The sequence below is a fragment of the Pinus tabuliformis genome, chromosome 1_2 (genome assembly GCF_031772625.1).
Source record: "Pinus tabuliformis cultivar Carrire ecotype Pingquan chromosome 1_2, CPIR1, whole genome shotgun sequence".
NCBI lineage: Eukaryota > Viridiplantae > Streptophyta > Pinopsida > Pinales > Pinaceae > Pinus > Pinus tabuliformis.
In genome coordinates this window covers 1020570198-1020591064 of record NC_142298.1, presented here as the reverse complement: position 1 = coordinate 1020591064, position 20867 = coordinate 1020570198, and positions in this window count along the sequence as shown.

Here is a 20867-nt window from a genome sequence, read left to right as displayed (position 1 = left end):
ATCATTCACCTTAAAGGTGCGCAACTTCATATGTCAATCGTGTTAGGCCTTTTCACGTTGTTTTTGTACCTGCTAGTGGAATCCAACTAAAAACTATTCTTCTTCGAGCTCCTCCAGCTGCATGAGCCTCTCCTCCAGGGCTTCGTGATCAGTCATACCTATGAGCACCGCTATGCGCCAACTAGGCACAATAGGCTCCATAGGCATTACAGCGTTTACTCCATAGACAAGCCGGAAAGGTGTCTGTCCCGACAGTTTCTTGCATGTCATCCTATAAGTCCATAATACTGCAGGTACATGCAAGTCCCAATCACTTCGCTGCGCATTGCATACCTTGGTCAGCGAAGTCTCTAATATTTTTTTAAATGCTTCTACTGTCTCGTTGGCTTGTGGCTGATATGGTGTGCTTTTCAGATGATACACCTGAAACTCTTATATCAGCGTGTTGATCATCTCATTTAGGAAATGTGTACCGCGTTTGCTCATCAAGATCTTCGAGCATCTGAATCACATCAATACATGTTCAAAGAGAAATGTCACGGCCATCAAGATCGTGCAATATTTTACCAGTTGCACTTCTGCCCAATGATTCAGGTACTCTGTTGCAATGACAATATATCTCATGCCCATTATTCCTTGAGGTTTGATAGGTCCTACAAATTCGATCACCTAGTTTTCAAAGGGCTGCAACGTCATTTGTGGATTCAAAGGCATCTCGTCCCTCCACGATGGCTTATTTGCTCTTTGACATACATCACAGGGCTTAAAATGTGCTTTTGAATCCTGATGAAGGGTCGGCCACCATAACCCTACGCAAAGAATCTTTTGTGTGGTTGCTCTCCCTACATAATGTCCTCTTGTGGTGCCCCCATGAGTGCCCGTGAGGATATTGCTTCGTTCAAATTTAGTTACATACCTTCGCAGTATCTCATCATTCCCCATCTTATATAGGTGCCCCACAATGACAGAGAAATATGTCACACGCACCACTGGTTCCTTCTTCTGCTGGACGGAGTAACCTTTCCGCACAATTATAGTCGTGAGAAAGTGAATTATATCTTCAAAATGTCCATCTGCTACGCACACAGAAAAACGTTGTGTGTCAGGTAATCCTTCCTCTAGACTAGTAGGTTCCTCTCCTATCTCAATGTGCGACAGGTGATGTAGTCCCGCGTTCAATCATCCAAGCTTCAAAACAACTTGAAAATCATATTCTTGGAACAATAAAAGCCATCTGCATATGCGCCACCCAAACACATGCTTATTGACCAAGTATTTCAGCACGGAATGATCTGTATACATCTTGAAGTGTCCCCATAGCAAGTAATGCTGATATTTCTAGAGCGCATACACCATAGAAAATCCCTCGTGTTCAGTGGTTGAATAATTATTTTCTGCTTTAGATAATTTGTGACTTGCAAATGCGATAGGGTGATCCAAGCATTCTCCACCCTCCTGTGTTAGTACTACCCCCAACTCTATACTCAACGCGTCAACATGGACATGAAACTCTTTCGTCTAGTTTAGGAAGACTAGAATCGGTGCAGTGAACATCTTTTCTTTCAATACATCCAGGCTTTTCTTACAGTCATCGTTCCAACAGAACGTGACATCCTTTTTCAACAGCTTTTCCATCAGTGCAGTGATCTGGGCATAGCATTTGATGAACTTCCTATAGTACACTGTATGCCCCAGAGTAGCACGTAGTTGTTTCACACTCTGCGGATCTTGCAAATTCAGAATCACTGTGATTTTCACGGGGTCTACCATCAGCCATTGTCTACAAACCACATACCCCAACAGGTTCCAAAAAGGAATGAGGAACATACACTTCTTGAGGGTTAGCGCAATTTGGTATCTTCGGCATGTATCCACCATCAAGCGAAGGTTCATTACATGGCACCTAACTAGCCCAAATACAGTCCAGTCATCAAAATAGACCTCCAAGAATTTATGAATATATTCCCTGTGTGGAAAATGCAACGAGATGATGGAGCTTAGTGGAAAGGAGTCGCCTTCACTAAGTGGGCCCGCAAGCTATTTTTGGCGCACATTCTATTTTTAGACTATGTCTATTTTTAGACATATGGATCATGGTCTATGAGTTGCAGGATGTTGTTTATGGATGATTGGTCATGTTGGGAAAAATAGATGGACTTCTATTTTTGGTTCACAGTGGAGTGATCAGAGTCTATTTTTAGACTGCCAGGCTAAAAATAGAAACAGTCAAATATTATTAGCCCTTAGTAATATTTGGACTCTAAACATTATCTTATTCTCTTGGAGCACTTCAGTTCGAGCTACGGATGTGGCACATGTAGCTGAAAAAAGGAATCATGTGGTTTCTTATGTGTTAGTTGAGCTATTGCATGGACGACTTCAGTTAGAACTCATGCATGTGAGTTCTATGGAGTTGGATGTGGAGTTGATGGAGTTGTGTTCAATTTGACTTAGTTGAACTAGTTGTATTTACTCTAACTAAAGAATACACTAGTGATGAGTTGTGTGAATTGATTGTTAATTAATTCACTAATTATTAACTCATAAAGAAACTAAAGAATACATCAGTTAACTCAGTGCATGGACAGTTCAACAAAGAAAGGTGTTAGAGGTAAGTGAAAGGGTGAGTTGTGACTATCAGTTGTGCATGAGATTTTGCACATGCATGGATTGAGTAATGCCAATGAGGATTGCATAGTGTGGGCAAATATCAAGGCAATTGTAGCTTGTGCTCACGTGATTTCTCTTGCAGATTGCGCAGTAGAGGCAGGCAAAGTAGCAGATGAGATTTGAACCTGTGACTTGTTCGAATCTGAGCTAGTTTTGTGTGTAACAGGTGGAGATAGTACTGAGTACTTGTGAGGAGTATTGTACTATGTATTGTTACATGTTCTCAATCATTATAATATACAGATAGTGTGGGGTTTTCAACTGTAAGCTTTCCCTGGATTACATACTGTGTTAATGTGCGCATGCGATTGATGTTTCATTGTTTTTGATGCTGCTAAATTGATGATCAACGTAGAGGAGGTTATGTATTATGCATGTATTCCACAATAGTGTATAATCGGGATAATCTCTGTGAATAAGTGTCATATTATTCAAAATTTCTACACCCTGAATGGCGCAATTTTGATCTGGTGGTACCCTGAGAACCCATCAGTGAAAGAATATGCTTCCTAGCTGCCTACATTGTCGAACACCTCATCCATGAACGAAGTTGGGAATGGATCATGTACACGCGTCATTCAACTTTCTGAGATCCACGCATATTCTTATTTCTTCCAACTACTTCTTTTCTTGTACCACCATCGGGTTTACCCAATCAGATTCCTCCTCCCACGAGGTAATTTGCGAACACTGGGCAGTGTTCCTTGTCATGACCCTGACCCTTTCATTTTACGCACCACACCTCTTCACGCACTTCTAGTCGATCTATCCTGTCCTCTTTCAGACTCTACATTTCCAGGCATAAATTCTTCAGCTGCGCATGGATCTGCTGAAACCCTAAGTTAGGATCCTGCATCGGGGTCTCATGCAGCCTCATTGCGATCTCTAACGCCTCTTCTTGAGTCGTTAACTTCTGCTGCAATAGCGTGCTCCTTAAATGTGGCGTTAGAGATGCTACAAACCATTCATGGTGTTGTCCACTCATCAGATTCATATTCGCTTCGTGAATTCTACACTTCAACCTCTGATCCAACTCCCAAGGAGTTTCACCTGGTAGCATCGTGATTTCTTTGAATCTAATGATTGACTGTGCTTCAGATTTTGACCTGCTAAATTCTATGTTTAGCACTGCTTGGATATCCACGATTCCTGCATTTGGATTATCATTGGAGTGCTTAATATACCAGGTCAGCATGTGGTTCTGCAGGGTGCTAACCAATGTCACTTTCTTTATATTGTCATTCGTAACTATGAAGCGAAAAACTTCTGATACGCAGATATATATATATATATATATATATATATATATATATATATATATATAGTTTATTAAAAATATGAATAGACAGATGATGATTGTTTACAATGGGTTTCCTGGCTTATATACCACCATGGGCACTCTTTGGGAAAGGGCATGATCTTATGATCGTGCCCTTTCATCTAATTAAAATTAAAATTAAATAATAACCCTAAAATTAACTAATTTTTTACATAGCATTGCCTTCCTCTCGAAAGAATGCTTTGTCCTCAAAGCATAAGTAACGAAGGATGTTGTTGAAGAATGATTCATTCTCCCAGAAAGCGTCTTCTTCGGGTAAGTCCTTCCACTTGATCAGATATTCCAAGATGATCAAGGTCTCACGCTTTAAAAGGTCTTGGATTAATCTCTCAAGTTCCGTTTTTTTGTGATGTGGATATCGGTATGGCTTGATGTTGACAGGGTCTGACCCTGCCTTGACTTCTATTGTATGCTTAATTTCCCTATTAGGTGGCATCTCCATAGGTAGGTCTTGCAATACTTTTTCATGCTTCTGAATTAAATCTTGTATCTCTGGTGACTCTTCATTGGTCATATTTGTAGATAACATTTCTAATTGGTGACATTGTAGTACATAAGCAGGTGCTCCTTTTCAACTCAGCTGCATCATCTGAGATGATGATACAACTTGATTTTCTAGTGCGTGGAATCCGTGTAATTTGTACTTCTGACCTCCCCATTTGAATTTTATAAATTGTTCTTGATGGTTGGCGGCATAAGTACCTAAAGTTCGTAGCCATTGGATACCTAAGACTACATCTACTCCTCCTAACTGTACCGTGAAGAACGGAGATTCTAGATTAAAGTCTTGAAACTGCAAATTGACCTTATGGCATTTCCCCACCTTTTCAATCTTCTTACCGTTAGCTACCATCACCTTCATGTTTGGTAAGGGAAATAAAAAGATATTGAGTCTCTTTGCCATGGTTGCATCTAAATAATTGCGTGTGCTTCTAGAGTCGATGAGAACAACTACGTTGTTCTTCTTTATGTGTCCTTTTAACTTTAAGTTCTAAGGTTGTGATATACCTATCATAGTAGATAGTGACACTTGCGGAATACTTCCGTCATCTAATTCTAGTGATAATTCTGGGGCATCTTCTATTTCTTCTATGTCATAATCTTCACTGTTTGAATCATTGGTTGCTTCACAATTGTATAGGTTATTGGTTCTTTTCCTTTAGCACGGGGTCCCACTTCTCACCACAATGTTTACATTTCCCCTCTTTTATCCTTTGCATTTCCACATTAGATTTTTCATCTTCACGACGATGTGGTGGAACATATCTCGTATTATTTGAGTCCACATACTGGGGTATCCTTTGTCTTGAATATGTTTTTTCCGCTTTTGACCAAAATATTGGTTCGGATTTCTTTTCGACTGTTTTTGCTTTTCGTCTTGCTACTTCTATTGATGTAATGTCATGCATCTCAAGTTCTTTTTGTAAATGGGTTTTGAGTCCCGAGATGTATGACTGAATTAGACGAGATTCTAATAACCCAAGTACTTGTGTTACTAAGGTCTCCCATTCTTTAGTGTATTCGTCCACACTTCCTCTTTGTCGTAACTTGATGAGTTTTGAAAAGAACTCTTCTTCTCTTACACCTTGGAATCTTTTAAAGAATGCATCTTTAAATTTTCTCCAACTAATGACGTGTGTTGTTTTTTTCTACCACATATACCATTTATATGCTTCTCCTTCCATTTTCATGGACGCATGCCTGAGATTTTCGTCATCGTCATTGATGTCATATATCTCAAAGTATTCTTCTGCTTTGTTTATCCATGCAACATTGTTTTTTTTCGTTTCCATCAAATTTAGGCATCTCGACCTTTGCCCTTCGCTGGTATGTTGCTAATGGTTGAGCGAAAAAGGGGTGTTGTTTGGTAAAGGTATCCCAGAGTTACTTGTTTGTAAAGGCGTGTTACTCACTTCTGGGTGGGGTGTCGCTGATTTTTTTGGGGATTCAACTTTGTCATGAGAGTCTATTGACTTTGTTGAATCTGATGAGATGTGTTCTTGATTCTCTTCATTTTCTTTTAGTAGTTGTTCAAGTGTACAATTCGCCTTTTTACACCGAATTTTCAGCATTGTTAAGATCTCTCTAATGTTTACTTCTATTTGGACATGTTGATTTTCCATCTTTATTTCTATTCGATTTGTCGTATCCCGAAGATTTTTGATTTCGTCAGCTTGTTCCCCAAGATTGATCTGAAATTCATTTAATCTTTTACTGACCTCATTGTGGTTGCTATTTATCTTCTGCTCTGAGTCCAATATTTTTTTTTGGAAATCCGCCATTGTCATTGTCGACATCGAACGGGTTTGCGGGGGCGTGTATTTATCTGCCAGCTTAATTTTTTTTTTTTTAATAATTAAATTAAATTAATTAATTTAATTATATGACATAGGGTTTTTTTAATAAATTTAATTAATTAAATAAAATTAATATATATATACATATAACTTTTGATTAATTAAAATAATTTTAATTAATTAAATTATATGTATATATATATATATATATATATATATATATATATATATATATATATATATATATATATATATATATATATATATATATATATATATATTATGTATATATATAGATATATGTGTGTGTTATATATATTATATATAAATTAGTGTTATATAACGTTATGTATATCTCACGTTATAACTAATTTAAGTTTTTGCTTACCGTCACGTCCGACAGTAATTAACTCTTCCAGTGGATAGTTAATAGAAGATCTCAAACGGAAACCACCGCAGAGCCACCACAATGGATGGGGAACATAGCAGAGACGTGTTAGTCAGGGTCCAAAGAAAACGACGGAGGTCAACGATGAAAGAAGGCACAATGGTCAGACGGTATGACAATGTGGAGTTCAGGTAGTTGTTGGCTGAGAGCTGGTAGCAATCGGAATGGTAGAGTCTAAGCTGGTGATATGGATTGGTTGGGAGGCTGGGACGGTGTTGAGAAAAGGGATAGGCGGATGACAGCGTGAAACAGGGTGCAGTTGGACAGGGACGTTGGGATATGACAAGGAGGGTACAATAGTAGAGAGACTGTGGATGGAATGAAACACGACGATAGTGGAACACAACGGATTGGGATCAAAGGGCAAGGACGTGAGGGTTCTGACAACACAAGGAAAAGAGCAATGGTGTGGAAGACATGTGTTTGAAGGAGATAGTGGATGTGGTAATTTTTGCAGCGGACGGTGACTGAAGGACAATGGAACAATGAGGAGATGCAGCAGGTAGAGTGTCACGATGTGGACAGAATGGATGAAGGTAACAACCGACGAAGGTATAGCGAAACGAACACGATGTAGGTAGGAAGGTCGAACCTGCTCTGATACCAATGAAGTGAAAACTTCTGATACGCAGAAATATATATATATAAATATTTTATTAAAAATATGAATAGACATATGATGATTGTTTACAATGGGTTTCCTGGCTTATATAACGCCATGGGCACTCTTTGGGAAAGGGCATGATCTTATGATCGTGCCCTTTCGTCTAATTAAAATTAAAATTAAATAATAACCCTAAAATTAACTAATTTTTTACATAACAAACTCCCTGTGCTTCCCATATGGCTTGTACGACGAACCAAAATTGGTCGGGATCCTCATTTACCACTCCCTTAAACACAGGAAACTTTATCATGCTTGCCATATTGACTCATGGTGGTGGCAGAGGTGGTACAGGTGAAGATGGACGTGAAGGCAGTGAAGCTGGTGGTGGTGTGGGTGGGGGTGGTATTCGCAGAATTCTTTGTCTTATCAAATGAATCACACTTATCAGAGATACCTTCGTGAGCTCTTCCTTGTCCCCTCGTGGAGGTGAAATCAAGGGGCTAGTTTTTGGTCCCTTATTTCCTTCGTTCCTATAATTTTTTCCACTTCGCGTAGCCTTGAACATCAAGGTAATTGCATAGTCCTGTTTTTGCACAATAACCTTTTAATCCAAGTATTTAGAGACTTTACATACTTACCTCGTGGTCCCTTGAGAAAGTGTCACTCTGCCTCGTTGTAGCTAACTGAGGTGTCAACCACGAACTCAGTAATGAATCCTCCTATAATTCGATCGAGCGAGTGATCAACGGCATGTGCGATCTTATCCTTCGATGCTTCCAACCTTCATACTAATTCTGCGGGCCACACAATAGGATTGTCGAGTTTCCACCTTCCTTGGCTATTTGCTATCTTCGCGATCCACTCATACATCTCAGTAGGGAAAGACGCAAAGAATATTTCGTGGATCTCTATGTATAGGTAGTAGTCTAACCACACTTCTTTTGACAGTCATGGGTTCCTGTTCTCCTTCTCCGCGAACTAGTGAATTCTTCTATCCAACCAGCCTTCAATTTCCTTCTTAGTTGGATTCCAATGATACGACATCAAACATCTTGATGTAGATTCTGATCCCGACAATGGAACCATTTTTTGGCATGTTGGGGCCTGACCCAGGTTTGGAGCTAATTAGCCAAACAAATCCCTACACTACTGGCCCTTTCAGCATCAGCCCATGGTGCATAGACTGAAGTCTCACCCGACGCAGTATGGGGGGATGCTGGAACCAAGTTTCTGCACCCTTGAGATGTCTGAGGGATCGATTTAATCCAACTGTGCCTACCTTCACACAGGTTACTTCACGCACCGTTCTAACCTGTGATACGTTCGCGATCTGCAATAATTGTCCTTAGCAGCCCTAACCAGGGGGCTAAGGTGATTTCGTGCTGCTATGGCAGCAATCTGCATTATTTCCCCAAGTTACACCGCGTATCTTAATTATCCTCTTATAGATGTTAGTCAAATTCACGTAACTAGATACTTTAACTCACATAAACTTAATCTACACACCATATAGACAATAGAAATGCAATTTATACCCAATATATTTGATACAAAAAACAGGAAATAAATACACAGAATTGAGGTAAAACTTCTTTTTATTAATGCTTCAATAGTTACATACTCGACTCGCCCTGCGCACTGAGATATAGGGGTTTGTGCACTCAGCTACAGACTACTAGGCCTCTACGCACTCAACTGCAGAGCCTTCTCCTACTCTACGAACCAAAGACTCGACCTTACGCTTAGATCTTCTGCTATGCTTTTATTCCATCATCATTCCTTGACTTAGATTTTATGATTTACAACTTAGAGCCTCGCTTTATTTATACAATCCCATGGTTTGTTGACCATGGGTAGATCTTTAAAGCCGACATTACATTACAAAATTGAGGATGGACAACCCTATGACTCATTTACAACGTCACGCTCCGCGCCGACAAAATGCAGAGTCTTTACATCGGATTTACACTTTTTAGCTAAAAATTGGGCTTTAAGCCCCAAAAATTTCCTTGGGGGATCCCGCGCCCCACAACAGATGATGTGCTTGACATGGTCCTTGACCGCTAGCCGGTAGAGTGGCACACTGCCTCAGACTTGGTTGTGGGATTGAGCAAGTTTGCTGCACAACACAAGAAGGAAGAGGCCATGTTGAAGATGGGACAGTTGGCCACGAAAAGGAAAAAGGAGGCAGGCAACAAGGCTAAGGTAGACCACGCTACCACGCAACAGTCGGGTGGGTAGGCAGGAGAAGAGGAGTGTGGCTCTGATGGTGGTTAGAAGTCACCTTCACCAAAAATAGAGGAAGAAGAGGACGAACAGACAAAGCAGGGGGGAGTGGACCCGGAGACGACTATGTTCCGTATCAAACATACCAAAAGGACCAGAAAAGGTAGGGCTGCGGAAGAAATCCAAGGCTAGCAAGACGTCTCTAGATCCGATCACCCTGACAGAGGGGGATATGAATGATATAGGGGATGCATTGCAGGATGCCACCCCGGAACTGTTGCAACAAGTCAAGCACTAGCAGCAGGCATTAGGGGCTATTGAAATGGGTCTGTGTGAGCTATAGATCCATGTATCCCAGATTCAGACTAGTGCGACATCCACCAGTTTTCCCCTTGGCACCTCAAAAGCCGCAGGGATGCTGCGCACAAGGGAGCCCCAAGCCATAGTGCTATCATATGTACCATTGACGATGGTGATTGAAGCTGACAGACCCACTATCAGCGCCCTCAAGGGAGTGGAACTTAACTTGGTCGTGCTTCCTAGAGAGGCACTTCACCTTCTATAGGATGGTGTGACTGTGGAACTTCAGTCCCACAAACAGCATGCTTTACAGGTGATCAGCAAGCAAAAGGTCAACAATGAATATATGGTTGTGAAGAGAAACTCTATTTTTCAACTTGTGATAGTCCTAACAGACAAGAATCAACGCATAATCAAGGTTGTGGATGAAGCATTCAGAACAATCTCCGAGTTGGCCATTTTTGAGTTTGAGCCAGTAGATGTATGGGTTCAGAAACTCGTTGCGGGAGTGCACGACACACGCATAGAGTTAGAAAAAGTTTAGCTGGAGCTGAACCTCAAAATTGAGGAATTGCAGTTGAAGGCCCAGCCTTCGACTCCACCGGAATTTAGGGAGCGGCACGCAACTGTCGTGACAAATGCATTAGCAGCAGTAGCAAGTGCATTGACAGACTGCACAAAAATTTTTGAGCAATCACTTGAGGTACTCACCAGCCTACAAGAAGACCCCATTTTGAATAGGATAGAGACAGAAGTGTGGGAACTACAACAGCACTACGATGAGGTTAAAGCGATAGCATGCACTGTTGCCATCACGCAGAGTCTCAAGAAGCTGCAGGAGGCCAATGTGTTAAAAGAACAAGTAGACACAACTCAGCACAAGGAAGTCATGTTGAAGGCTCGCTTGAAGCCTTGGTTGGAAGAGGTCTACATGATCACGACCACCATTAAAGGCAAGCTGGCTAGTCTACAGGAGACTCAACAGAAGCTATAGGTTGATAGCGCAGGGCCAACGACAAAGCAATTGGTCGAAGAGATGAAGCACACGGAAACGCAGTGCATCGCCAAGGTATAAGTTGTTCAAGTTGAGTGGGATGTCTTTGCAACAAGATCTCTGCACCAGCCGAGTGACTCGAGGGCAAGTCACCATGTTTGTGTTGGGGGCCTGTTGGGAATGGGTCCCCTGGGGGTCAATTGTTGGGTTACAAACCGAAGTTATGTGGAATAAGGCCCGAATTTTGTATAAATAATGTGAAGTCTCCACTTTTTGTATTCGTGGAGCGTGAAGATATCTAAAGTCAAAGAGGGTTTTCCACCCTTAGTCTAGATAGGTTCTGTTGGTTTTGGAGATCTGCCCTTGGTCCACAGACCATGCAATTGTATAAAAAGGAGAGTCTTAGAGAGTCTAAGGTAGTTCAATAGTCAAGAGTCATTGATGTAATAGGTTTGGGAGAGGTAAGAGAGAGAGTCTTAGCGGAGGAAGAGGCTCTGCAGATGATTTCATAGAGGCCTAGGATAGAATTCAGCAGCTGAGTGCGTAGACCCCTGCAGCTTTGTTCGCAATGCGGTTAGACTCTATATTGGAAATCTGAATCATCAATAAAGAGAAGTGTTATGAACTTACTGTGTACTTTCCATCTGTGTAAGTGTTATTTTACTTTTGTTACAAATGTTGTGATTATGCTATGTTGAATGTTGGGTTTAAGATATAATGTTAATTTGATGCGCAAAAACATATTTTTCCATTTGTTACATGAACGCTAGTCATAATATATGTTTACGCGAGGATAATCTTAATTTCATGATAAATTTGGCTAATACTTAAGATAATTTTGGGAACATGACAGTAACCTAGTTACAAAGGTGTGTAAGTGCATGAATCATCGTCTAGGGTTGTGCGAAGGATAGTCGGATACCTTTGCGGAGGTTTTGAAATGCGGGAGAAGAATTACATCAATAAGCCCTAAAGTCTTATCGATTTTAGTGAATACAAGGGTTAGTGTATAAGATCAACATCACGACTATCTCAGGGTGCAGAAACTTGGTTCCTGCATCCCCCCATACTGCTTCGGGTGAGACTTCAGTCCACGGTCCACAGATTGATGCCTGAAAGGGCCAGTAATGTAGGGATTTGCTTGGCTGCCTAAGGTTGAACCTGGGTCAGGGCCCATCAAGCCGTCACATACCCAACAATCAGAACCTTTTAGATTTCTTATTTTCAAAGCTTCATTGTTCTAGTCCATCCACATGAGTTTTTTTTTCCTCTATGTATTCTCAATGACTACAATTCTACACTAAAATCTACCATGGAATTTACAAAAAAATCCTAAATACAAAAAATACTTGTAAAACATTCTTCAAAGATGGATGTTTAATATGCTCCAAATGGCCCGACTTCTACTGTTGTGCCCAAATTTTCCTCCGTTGCAATGTGCACGCCTGCTCCTTGCTCAATTGGTTCTTGAAAATTTTGAATAGACTGGTCCTTTGTTAGATACCACTTTTTCTTTCTTGATGTTAGACTCACAATTGATGGATGCCTCCATTCTATTCCATTTGAACTTCAAAATTTCAATCTTTGCCTCCATTATTGCCATGTTTTTGTCTAGTTTCATGTATAACCATTCACAATTCTTCTCCAGTAATTCAATCTTTCCTTCCTTCTCCTACTATGTCATTTAAATTATCCTATTTGTTAGCTCCATTATAGACCCTTGACAAGTTATCTATCGATTGGTGACAATGCTCTTGGTCATAATCATTTGAATGTGCCTCTAACGTTTCCATTTCCATTCCCTTACAACTTGTTTCTCCTAGTCGAATGATGAACCATTTCCATATTGTAACTAACATTGCACCCACAGTTGTCAACTTTTTATATTCAAGAGGGACACAATTCCTAAAGTAACACTGCCTGCTTGAGGAATTTATTACTATATCTTCCCATATCCAATCATCGCAAAGGAAATCCATTCCTGCCTAAGGATTAAATTCACATGCTAATCTAATTTGAGTTGGATTTAAAGCCATTGTGTGAAATCATAAGGCTCTAATAAATGTGTTTAATGGAGCAAATTGATAATTCTTGACCATCTGCCACGTTTGTCCTTTCCTCCACCATTTAACACATTGTCTCACCCTTCGAATTTGGAAACAATTAATCATGCAATTATTGTATATATAACCTTCATGTGAAAATAAATGCATGTGCCTGCCTTGAAGTGGGCCATAAGCAAGAGATACGTCGGCTTTGGGGAACCCTCCAAAAAACGTTTGGTGACACTTTTCTCTATTTTGGTGACTAAATCGGTGATCATTCTCAATCAAAATATTTTTTAGGATATTAATGGTAATAGGGTTCATAATCCTTGTGATTAGTCCATCTCCATTACTCCTTGATTCATGATTACTTCATTATTCACCAACTTTTCTGCTTCTGAGTTCATTTGCCAACTCCACCTTTTGATCAGTCTATACCTTGAATGCAAGTAAATCAAACTTTGAATAGCATGATACATGTGCCAACCAGTCAACCTAATATCAATGTAATGCAAAATCCTAAGTTCAATTTCCAACTCCACCTCTTGGTTAGTCTATACCTCAGATGCAAGTAAACCAAAATGTGAATAGCATGATACATGTGCCAACCAGTCAACCTAATATCAGTATGATGCAAAATCCATTTGGGAAACCATTTCAAGGAATTGCTCAAATGCATGTTGGTCAAACTATTATATGCTTTATCAAGTCCAATAGATCAAAACTCAGTCGTTCCAACCTTACCAAGGTTTTCATGGAACTAGACAACCTGGTTACAGTTATACTGGTTATCAAAATCCTCCTTATCCTGAAATGCAAATACTAGTTGCTCAACCCATTTCATCATGCTCGGGATACCCTCCACCATAGATCAACCTTTATCCACAAGGTTAACTTCCACAAGTAGTTTCCATTTGTTGGAACAATTGAGTTACCAGATTTATCCCGGCTAACGATTGATCCCATTTTTCATTCTCCTTGGTGGTCAACCATTCCTACCAAATTGTCGAGTGACATTATGAAATTCAACGGAAATTCTGGAGAAGATCTATCCACTCAAATAATGACCTATCATTTATGGTGTTCGTCCAACTCCTTAAGTGATTATTCCATTCGTTTACGACTTTTCCAAATATTTCTTATTGGTACGGAAGCTAAGTTGTATGTTGAATTACCACAAGTTTCATTCAACAACTTCAATGCCTTGGAAAATATGTTTCTAACCCATTTCCTATTACCCATCCATTATGAAACTGGAACTGATATTTTAACCTCCTTGAAGCAGTTTGACTCCACCCATATATCCAATCATATTCATGAGTGGAGGCATCGACGTCGATTGGTCAAAACTTAAATTTGTGATCAATAACTGGTAGAGTGGTTCTTCAAATCCCTCTTGTCTACTATAACTAACGATGTTATCAAAGGTGGATTTGTTACTAAAGAGCAAGTCATTTCTTGTGCTCAATATTTAGATCTGATTTATACTCAATTTGGCACGCTCTATGATAAGATACCCAATGCTCTGCAACCCTAGCATATTATTCCTATTCTCCCTCCTCAAAGGAATCACATGTTTTTGATGGCGTGGTTGGTTTCGTTGGTCAACAGTCAGTGAGAAAACCTTTTATTCAAACTAATTTGAAATTTTATCCTTCTTTGACGAATCAAAACCTTGTTAATCCGTCTCCTATGATTACTTCCAAGATAAACGTCGTTCTATCCAATAAGGGAAAATCGGAGCAACTTGGAAGTATGAAAAATGGTAAAGGAAAGAATAAATAAGATATCCCTCCACAAGAAAAGCAACAGAATCAATCTCCTAATGAGAATTGAAACCCTCGTTACCCATGTCTTATCTGTAATGATGAGCATTTTACAAAAGGCTACCCACATCATGTAAAGATCAATAAATTTTTGAAAATTGCATCCACCACACCTATCATTTTGATAGGCACTTTCCCAAACCTGGAGAAAAATACGGTTGTGAAAAATCCATCTTCCTCTTCCCAGGTGATGATGTTATATGTTGTTAGTGATAAGAATGGTGTCCTGGTAGCTAGAAGGAATAGGGGCTATGGAAACCTGAATCCTTCAAATGGAAAGGTTTATGATTAGCCTTCCATCTCTACTCAACCTGCTTTTGGTCTTCTCAATATAGAGAAACCAGTTGTTGAATTGACTATCAAGCCTCCTAAAAGGATGATTCATAAGACAACATTTAATGCTCGTGCAAGAGTTGAACAAAATTGCAACATAGTTGAGGATTTAGCTCAGACTCCTTCAACTATGTCATCACTCGAGGTGTTGCAGAGTTGTCCTTCCCAAAATAAATCTTTACTAGCAACAATTAGAGGATTAGATCCTTCATATTCGAATCTTGTTGTATTTAATCATGAGAACCATACTCCTAAACTTTCACCCTAGCTAGATTTCATGATTCAAGTTGTCGTTAGAAGTAAAACTATCCACTGCATGATCGTAGATGAAGGTGCCTCAACTTGCATCATGTCACTTTCATGTTGGAAAGCCATTGGTTCTCCACATCTTAATCAGTCACCATCAACCCTCAAATATTTTGATGGGAAAGGATTTAAACCTTACGAGATCCTAAATTTATTACAAGTAGAATTATCTAGAAAACAGTCTCAATAGAGGTCAAATTCATTGACGGAACTTTGGATTATAACTTCTTGCTAGGATGAAGATGGGTTTATGCCATGGCAGCCATGGTATCAACCTATTTTAGAATGATTTCTATTAGGGGGGCATTGTAGCCATCAATTAGCTTGCATTTTTTTCCATTGATTCCCAAATCACTAGGAGTATTCCACTTGTAGTTGAATCCCTACAACCTTATCAACATGTTGGGATAGGATTTCTTAAATATTCATCCTTAATGGGAACTTTCACGCTCCTACCTCCTAACACTCGCAATCTAGTTTCCTCTACTAATATGATTTCATCTTCTACTATTCCAACTGATCCCTAGATAGTACCTTAAAACTCTAACATTCATTAATGTCGTGATTGTATGTCGTTCAGTCCCATTGAGCTAGAGTATGAATCCATTTACTCGGCATGTTCAGAAAATCCTGATACTAATGCCTTAGTAAAAAGGGTTGATCATTCCCAAGATTTAGGTTTTCATTCTAAACCTTTCGACGACATATTTTCTACCAATGAAATCATCATGGAGATCAAGATGCCAAATGAAACTTCGTGGGACGATAATCTTCATCGATCCTCTTTTCCTATAATTATTGAGAATAATATTGATGATTTTTATTCACCCAACATTACTAAGTCACTTTGAGGTTCTATCTTTATTCATGAGGAAACTTTTCAGAAGAATTTGGTGAATATTAAGGAGATTATGCCCCTCGATATTTTTATAAAACCTAGAGTTGTTGAAAATGTCCATATTGGTGCATCTTGTTCTCCCAAATAGATTAAGATTTATAAGGAACTTTTTCAAAAAAAAATTGTGACGTATTTTCTTGGACATATGAATAGATGTCAAGCATAGATTCAAATATTGTGGTGCATGAGATTAAAACCTATCTGGAATCTAAACGTGTGCGGAAATTGTTTAGTCAATTTAGTATCCTAAATTTCTTGCATTAATTATCAACTGAGGTTTGTAGACTTATGAAGTGTGATGCACTATATGTGCTTAGTTAACTTTTCTCTTACTTCGTTGTTTTGTATTTTTATGTTTGTTTTGGGTGGTTTCTGTTCTCTAGTGTTTACGAATATACAGTCTATGAGAAATTTACAGGGATCTAATGAGTTTTCAAGGAAAGGATAGGTTCCTAAGTTATTCTAAACTCCTAAAGAAATGGACCAAGAATCATTTTTGACTAGTTAAGGCCTAATCATAAAAATAAAGTCTCTAGCTTATCTATCATTTAGTTTTAATCTACCTTTTAGTGCTAATCTACCATTTAGTTATAATCCATGGGTCTAATTCTTAAAACCAAAAGAAATATGAATGCAAAGGGAAATTCAATAATTGCATTCATTAGCCATTCAACCATTCAATTTCCAAACATGATAGAATCAATCTCCTTGAAATGATCTTTTGGAATGTCAAGTGATACAACTAAGCAATGACCTAAAAACATAAAGGAAAAGATGCCAGTTTGTAAAACTAACAATATGCTAAGTAAACTCAATCACTGCATGCATTAGATATTCAACCAATTAAGTTAGAATTGTCATCATTTTGAAATGTTTTTGATAACATCTATTAATACAGCTCATTTACAGTTCTATGCTAAAATGAGTAATCAAAACCAGTAAGAAGCTTAAAAAAACTGTGTATTCTCATGTCTTCATTGTTCATTCAGTCATTTCTCATATAATATATCAGAAGAATAAGACTTGCACATCTGTGATTTTTACCCTTACACTATTGGTTACGAAACTGAAATGAAACAAAAATAGAGAAAATGGACTTGCAGACAACAGAGTAGTAGAAATTAAAATGAAAACAACAAGTAAAAACCTCCTTCAGTGCAGGGGCCCTCTACAACTGATGTGGTTGGATAACAGCTAACTAAAGATGCACTTTTAAACTACCATTGAAAAAATAGAGTTTGTATTATCAACAAAACGAAGTTAGAACAGAGTCTTGTAACCAAAAAGCTTGTAATCCTTCCTTAACTTCTAACTGCTTCTTAGTCTCATTTAACCAATATTTATAGAAAAGCAACATAATTGTTTAAGAGAAAATCTTGTTACAGGTGTCTTAATCTGAATCTTGTCATGATTGTTTATAGAAATACATGCTACAAATGGCTTAATTCGAACTATAAATGAGACTATTAGACTTCTGAACAGCTACAGGTAGCCTGATATGCATTAACTCTTCAACTCTTGATCATCTACAAGTGGCTTACTCCACATTAACTCTTCAATAGAACTGTTAGACTCCCGATCAACTACAAAATATCAAGATTCCTATTGCTACTAGATAACGTGTTTGACTCCATCTTTGACCAAGACTTTAGGCATGATTTTCTGTCGATCTGGATCGAGGGAGTAGGATAGAATCCATGTAGAGATGATTCTGGAGATGCCCATGTGGCCCAGTCTTTTGTTTGACACATGTAACCTACCAAACCATGAGAGTAGCTACGAAACATACATTTAGCTATAGAATAGGTTGCCTTCTATATATAATTTCCAAAAATCTATTAAAATAGCAAGAACATGAAAATATAATATGGTGATCATTTCAATGCTTTCCTATGACAAAATCTAGCATTTATCATTGATTGGATCTGTAGTTTTGTGAGAAATTAAGAGAAAAAGGTGAGAACAAATGTCAAAGGGAAGGTAATTATGAGGTTCAACATACCCCCACTACAAAATCATTGAATGTCCTCATGCAATTTTCCATGTGAATTTTCTTCTCTAATGCATTTGCTCAGACACTTCTGCTAGTACATCCAATTTTCTTCGTTTGCTCTTCTTTGAAGTGACTACCATTCTAGGTTTCCTCATAAGAAGCATGTGTTTAAGGTTGATGACTGTTCTGTTCAGACTTCTATTCTTCCTCTTCAACTTCCTATTTTTCTTATACCATAGTCCTAGATGCGGAATGGTATTATCATGAATAGCCTTGTCCAATTTACTTTGTTCCCTCAAGGTTTCATTTTCCTTCTTGATATGTCTATTCAATATCTCTAATTCATAGATTTCTTGTTTAAGAGATTCACTTAGAGGTTATTATGGATTGAGAGAGGGTTTTGGATTGTCAGAGGATTCGAATTTAATTGAGGCACTTTTCTTCTCCATTGATTCTATATAATCATATATTTGTTGTTGTACTGGCTCTATGCCTAGAGATCCTCTACTTGGGCTACCTTCAAAATGATGTTCAGAAGATTTTTGAGGATTGTGTGTAGAAGAGGTGTTAATAGGAGAAATTTCTGGGTTTTCCTCTTCTAAGTTTATGAACTCTATCCCTTTTGATGGTGTTTTCTTTACCATCCCTCGGAGTCTAGTGCTTCTTCTAGGTTGTAGATGACTTACATTCTCTTTCTATGTGATCACTTGTGCAACTTCAACTCTATGACTCCCGCCGCTGTGTTTTTCTTTGGCCACATTTGCTGCGCAGATGCAAAATGTGGGAATTTCTCGTGGTTCGCGAGATCCCAATCTTCAAATTTTAGAACCAGCACCCATCCCAAGTGTGCCCCATAAAAAACAATATCATTGGGTAGCATTGGAGTCTGCAGAGAGCTCTTGCTCTCATCTAGGTCCTTGGGCACCCTTGCTTTCCCCTTCCGTGGAGGAACATACGTGGGCAACCTAGTCAGAGGGTCCACAACCTAGGTTTCTTCCTCCATTTCTTTGTCCTCCTCCTCTACCAGGATTTCTTCAAAGAATTCTTCCTCCTCATCGGCTTCCAAATTGATTGCCTTCCCCTTTTCTTCCATAGTAAGTTTAGTTATCAGCGGGTTTCTAGGGGACATGCGCACTGGAACCATAAGTGACTTATCTTTCTTGGGTCTCGGCGTGCATGGCGATTTAGGGATTTATGCGACTATCCCGGTGCTTTCTAGGACATATCCTATGGTCATGGCCTACACGGCCTCTTCAGTGATCATCTCTCTGATATCCATGGCTTCTTCAGACGCTTCCATATTGCAGTTCCACAAATCTCTCAACGACTTAGGTAAGTGCTCAAACAATGCCTTAAACTTCAAAAGATTAAACAGATCTGGGTTCATAAATCTTTAGGTGCACAATAGCTCAATTCTCAAATGGCAAAGTGTTGTTTTTTGGGCAACACTTTGCAATTTATAGCACCTTTTGAATTTGAATTCGACCGTTCCCCCCAAATTTGGTCCATTAATGCTCCCTTGGCGACATATTTTCCCAAACCTAACCTATAAAGTTCACCTTAAATGCCTACTTCCCGCTCCATTTGTTCTCAAACCAAGCATCACATTGTGAATAGTGACTATAATGGTCACTTTCCAACCAAACCACGCGGCAGCATAGCTACCCTTGCGCTGTCTTGGACGTTGTGACAACTCGCTACTACGCGTAGTCCTGACATCGTGCAGCTCTCGGGAAAAGTAGTTTATAGTCCCGTGCCTCCTTTCAGCTACTTGGAGCGCTAATATTATGCTTCCTACAGCTATTCAGATGGTCGGGTTGCCTGTGTATAGTTTCAAACGACTGCCATTTACTTTTCCTAGGAAGATTTCACCATTCAGTTTTACCAACTTCACCACGCCACCATCTTTGATCTCCTTAATAACATACAGTCCCAACCAATGCATTCTGAGCTTCCCTGGGAATTGATCAAACTTACTATCATATAGAAACACCAAATCATTCACCTTAAATGTGTGCAACTTGACATGTCGGTTGTGTCAGGCCTTTTCGCGTTGCTTTTGTACATGTCGGTGGAATGCAGCTAAAAACCGTTCTTCTTCAAGCTCCTTCAATTGTGCAAGCCCCTCCTCCAGGGCTTCGTGATCCGTCATACCTATGAGCGCCACTATGCGTAAACTAGGCACAATATACTCCATAGGCATTACAGCCTCTACTCCATAGACAAGCCGGAAAGGTGTTTGTCTCATCAGTTTCTTGCATGTCATCCTATAAGCCCATAATACTGTGAGTACATGCAGGTCCCAATCACTTCGTTGTGCATTGCATACCTTGGTCAGCGAAGTCTCCATTACTTCATTAAATGCTTCTATTGTCCCATTAGCTTGTGGGTGATACAGTGTGCTTTTCGGATGATACACTTGAAACTCTTCTGTTAGCACGCTAATCGTCTCATTCAGGAAATGTGTACCGTGATCGCTCATCAAGATCTTTGGGCATCTGAATTGCATCGATACATGTTCAAACAGAAACTTCACGGTCGTCGCGGCCGTGCAATATTTTACCAATTGCGCTTCTGCCCAACAA